Below are 5,878 nucleotides of genomic sequence, written 5' to 3' on the forward strand. Positions count from 1 at the left end.
ATCTCACAGGTAAGTCTGTACAATTTTTATTTTTTTTATTTTTATTTTTAACCTTTTGATAATAAACGCTAATTTGTTCGCTATAAAGTATTAAATTGATATTGAATAAAATTAGGTTTGGCGACCAAAATTATTGATATCATACAAAAATTTATTACATCACTGCGAAATTTAACGTTTATTCTTAAGGTATAAATATCTTTAATCAATCAACCTAAAATATTTCAAAAATTCGTCATGAGTTAAATTAGGTCATGGAACCGAAATTACTTTATCGAAAAGAGGGGCGCATATTTTTGATAATATTTGATTGATTAAAGTGGGATAAAATCCAAAAAAGATTTTCAATTTTATTTTTACCATGTTTTTAAAATTAATATATAAATCTTAAATTAATATTGTGAACTTTGTAAGATCAATATATTTAAGTTTGTCAATATTTGAAAAATTTTAATATTTTTAATATAAGTTTGTATGTATAACAACAAAATTAAATATAAGTTTGGTGTGAATTTATAATATGAATTTTTAATTAAGTTTGGTGTGAATTTTTAATTTTATGCATTTTAAATTTAAGTTTGGTGTGAATTTAAAAACAAAAATTTACTTTATTTCGCTAAGTTAAAAATATGATTTTTAAAATTCGTCGTGAGTTGAAGACTAGGTCTTTGAACCGAAATTGCTTTACCCGAGGAAGGGACGAGAACTTTTATTATCATTATTTTTAAACTTATTGAATTAAAGTATGCCAAAAACATTAAAAAAAAAAAACCCAAAAATCTTAGCTTTTAAAACAATCGCTACAAAAAGACAAATTTTAAAATTTTGTCGAAGGACGGACTAGGACATCTATCCGAAACGACCTCATCCTAAAACAAAGGAAAACAAAATTTTAAATTTATTTTATATTTGTTTTATAAGTTAAGGCTTATAAAAAAAAAAAAAAAAAAAACCAAACACCGCGACTCGCGGTATTTGAAACTGCCAAACACCGCGACTCGCGGAGAGACCAAAATACAGGAAAAAATAAAATCGCTGGAACTGATCAGTCCACACACCACACACAAAAACTGCAAACAAAACACCCGAAAAACACACACTAAAACCTCCAAAAATCGAAATTTTTCTCCGTTTTTCATCAAATCTTTTACTAAAATCATGTTATGAAGGATGCTATCAAGGAATTACTCAAGAAAAACGGTAAATTTCTACACCTAAACACCATTTAATCCGAAAATTGGTGTTCTTGAGCAATTTTTTTCCCCAATTCGATTTTTATACTTTTTAGTGTAATTATGCTTAAATTGCTTATGTATTATGCTTGTATAACCTAGATTGATGCTATTTAACATGATTAGAAGCCTTAAACTTCAAATTTTGAGTAATCTAGGGTTTGTGTTCTTGAGAAATTTGGGGCTTTTTGATATAAACAGGTTATGGCCGATTTTTGTCATGAATTGTTGCTAAATTAAGTAGTGTAACACATTTAGGTAGTTAAATGATCCAAACTTTGAGCCTAAACATGATTTTGAGAATTAAAGTGGACTTTTTCAAGTCTAAAATTCATGAACTTGATTTTTGAGAGATAATGCCATTTGAAACTTGTTTAATTGCTAGTAATGATTATTTTGACATGTTATTTGAGTTGAATGCTTATGAACTTGGCAAACATTTTCGTATATGCTTATTTGAAAAAGTGTAGATTTGATAAAAAATATGAAAATGAGCTTAAGTTTGATATAAATTGAACATGTCATTGTAATTATTTTGATTGATGATTTTACTGACACTAATGCATATTTGGATGCACAAAAATTGTGTTTGATGTGTTTTGCAGACTGAAAGGGGTGAATCTTCATCCCAAGCTCACAATGCTCCTGCTGAGAATGCGGAACAACAGGAGGTGGATAACTACTACAAACAAGATATACCTCATCCAGTTATGACATTTTCTGATATGCACTTGGAAGATTTGCACCCGAACTTGAGATTTGACAGACTTTGGATAGATTATCCAAAATACCAAAGGGGCTTGCATACTCTTCATTCTAAAGCTGTTGAAGTACCTAGGGTAATAGAATGGGCACCGTTAGAAGCTGTAGAATTAGTCAGGCCAATTAGGGAATTACTTATACAGAGGTATGGTAATTCTACTTTTAACGATTGGGTACGTTTATTCAACATGCGTAGACCTGTATATAAAGTATGGTGTGAAGAATTATTGTGTAGTATAGAAATAAATGATCGAGTAGTTAGTTTAACCGATCGATCTTTTATTAGATTTTTGTTAGGAGGTTCGATGCGCCACATGTCTTTACTAGACATGGCTCAGGCCTTACGTATATATACACCTGAGGAGTTAGCATCTGCCGATTGTAGAGGGTTGATATTAAATGGTAGAAAGATTGATGAAAATTTTGATACACATGGTGTATGGAGTCAAATGACTAGCCATCACCGATTTAAAGGGGGAAATTACTCTTATTTGGATATAGATAGAGCAGAGTTAAGAGTAATTCATAGGTTTTTAGCTAATTCGATTACACAAAGAGGTAAGAATAAGGAAAAGGTAAATGAACAGGATTTGTTTTACCATATGTGTATTCGAGACCCACAAAGCGCTGTAAGTATACCGTATTGTGTGGGTGTCCGGTTAAATGAACGATTATTCGTACATATAAATACCCCGCCCATCGTGTCCGATCGAGTGTATATGGTAATTTATGGGTACGTCCAATTGTAAATCGTAGACATCCACAGGTTGAGAGAAACCAACAGCCAGGTAATGTGGGAGGAGGAAATGAAATGACAGAAATGCAAAAGTTTATAGCTTCACAAGAGTATGAAAATGCTAGACATCGAGCATTTGAAGATTGGCAAGTTCATCAAAACCAAATCGTAGCTCATTGCCAACATGTAGGTAGAAACTATATTCCTACTCCATCGCCCGTATTTCCTCCCTGGTCTATAGAGATCCAACCACCGTATCCTACGTATAACCCAGCCGAAGCATTCTATAACACATACGGTTATGCATGGAACCCCTACTGGTATCATTATCATCCCTAGTCTACTTAGTTTTATTTATTTTATAATTTGTAATGTTGATACATTTAATACTTGTGTTGGAATTGTATTAGTTTTTATAATTTACAAATTTTTATTTTTAGATTTTAATAATGTTTGAATGTGGGGTAATATACCAAACTTCAAAAATATGTATATATGTTTGCAGTTTATCTTATGTACACAACAGGTTAAAACAACGCATTTTCAAAGACTGGAATTAAGTTCAGCAAAAGCAACTAATTTTGACGACAAGATGCAAAATAAATGTGATATAACAACAAGACGGAATGAACAAATGATATGCACCATTTATCATTCAGCAAACAAACGCCAATATGTTTGAAAACTTTGGTAAAATTTAATCATTTTCACACTAATCACCCTCAATAATTTAAATTATTACTGATTTCTTGCAAATGAGGGCATTGCAAGATCTTAAGTGTGAGAAGGGGTTAAATTCTTTCAGATTTTTAAAATTTTTATCTTAAACACTTGGTTACCATTAAAAATACTAGTAAAGCAGTAGTTGTATTAGAATCTAGTGCTCTCTGATAATAAAGAACAGCCCTAGTCTTATATACTGACTACCCAATTCTAGTAAAAAATTTCAAAATTTTCAATTAAATGAACTCAAAATCATGTTTATACATATTTATGAACGATAAAACTAGGTGTTAACACCGAAATTATTGTTACCTTGGAAAGAACATAAATTGAGAAACAAACCAAAATGTTAAAATTCATTTAAAATGGAATAGAGGACGATAAAAAGGAAAATAAAAGTCAAGTGTGGCAAAATTTACCAAGATATTTTAAACATATGTCACATATTTCTGTAACAAATAACTGAAAATACTTTTGCTTTGGACTAAACTAAACTGTTTTACCCGATGAAAGAAAAGAAGAGATAGATCTACACGATGAATCAATTCCATCATTAAAAGGAAGTAAAGTCTTCCGAAAAAGAAACGCGCTTCTTGATTTAGGTCAGAAAGTTGTCGTCCAGACCAGCTGTAGGTTGACAAAAAACCTAGAAAAGTCATCACTAAAATCAGCAGGAAATCCACGGACCTCAGCATAAAACAGGGTCGCCAAGTGGTCAGATTTATCCTAACCATGAGAAGGATTTATCTCGTAAAATGGGGGGGCACCGTGCAAATTAGCTGGATAAGACTAATGAATCAGATCCCCAGAAAGGATAATCTCCTTAAAGATCAAAAATCAGCTTTTAAGACTGATATTACTCAATCCTTGAGATTGACCTTAAAGATTGAGAATTCAAACTCATGGAATTCAATGATATCTAAATTCGAGCTTGAACGAGAAAATATTTTGATCAAATTATAAACCGATTTGTTTTCTGAAAACCCATTTTCAATGCGTTCATTACCATTGAACGTAAAATCCTAGGAATTCACCTGGAATTCATTAGGTCATCTGAACCAAATCGGGTGTCAACCGTAAGAACGGTGGTTGCATAGCATGGTCAAAGACAAGACCTTGTGCCAGACCGAAAAATTATAAGGGTGAGCTTTACTATTGCTCCTACCAAGGATAGTAATTGCGTCCGACACGTTATAGACCATAATTAAAAGCATGTCAGGGGACATTGCCTTAACAGTTGCTTGTTCAATGCTTTCCTTTACAACCGGACGGTAGTTTACCGAAAGGTAATATACGGAGCAAGTATACTGGACGTGTTGCTTTCCTAATACAAGGTTAGCAAGTGGGTGACACAAAACCGCAAGTTTTGAGCTAAAATTTTCAAATCTGAAACCCACCAAACCCACAAAAATATTTTGCAAACACCGGTGAAGGGTTATTCCGGAAAACTTATCTAGGGGAAAAGCTAGATTAAAATTTTCAAAAGATCAAATGTTTTCATAAAGATCCAATTTCCTTAATGGATCTAAATTTTATAGACATGTGGGACTGTAAACCATATCATTACTACCATTGTTTATACCGCCGTATAGAAATCACTGATGTACAAAGTGTGAAGAATAAAGAAGTGATTCTAGTATTTCAAGACTATATTGCTTGAGGACAAGCAACGCTCAAGTGTGGGAATATTTGATAATGCTAAAAACGAACATATATTTCATAGCATTATTCCTCAAGAAAGACAAGCTTTTAGTTGCAATTGTTCTATTTAAAAGTGATATTCGTTTAAATAATAAAAGGTGAAGACAAAAGACAGATTCGACGAATTGAAGAAGCAAACGACCAAAAAGCTAAAAAGTACAAAATACAATCAAAGAGGTTCCAATTATTGATAAGAAACGTCTCGAAATTACAAGAGTACAAGATTCAAAACGCAAAGTACAAGATATTAAATTATTCGCAAGGACGTTCAAAAATCCAGAACCGGGACATGAGTCAACTCTCAACGCTCAACGCAACGGACTAAAAATTACGAGTCAACTATGCACATAAATATAATATAATATTTAGATAATTCTTAAAATTATTTATATATTATATTTATATTAAAAATCCATCGGCAAACAAAGAGCCAAAGCTGGGTGAGCTGTAATTTCAAACTCCGCGAGTTGCGGAGTTTGAAGGCAAAAAATTACGCGACTCGCGGAGTTCACCTGGACTCAAATTCCTATAAAAGCCAACGCAGTTCGACGAGTTTTAATATCAAAATAATCTCTCTCTCAATATATACGTAATATATATATATATATATATATATATATATATATATATATATATATATATATATATATATATATATATATATATATATATATATATATATATTTAAATTTTAAATTTAATTTTAATTTTAATTCTAATAATA

Source organism: Rutidosis leptorrhynchoides, chromosome 2, assembly GCF_046630445.1.
Source record: "Rutidosis leptorrhynchoides isolate AG116_Rl617_1_P2 chromosome 2, CSIRO_AGI_Rlap_v1, whole genome shotgun sequence".
Lineage (NCBI taxonomy): Eukaryota > Viridiplantae > Streptophyta > Magnoliopsida > Asterales > Asteraceae > Rutidosis > Rutidosis leptorrhynchoides.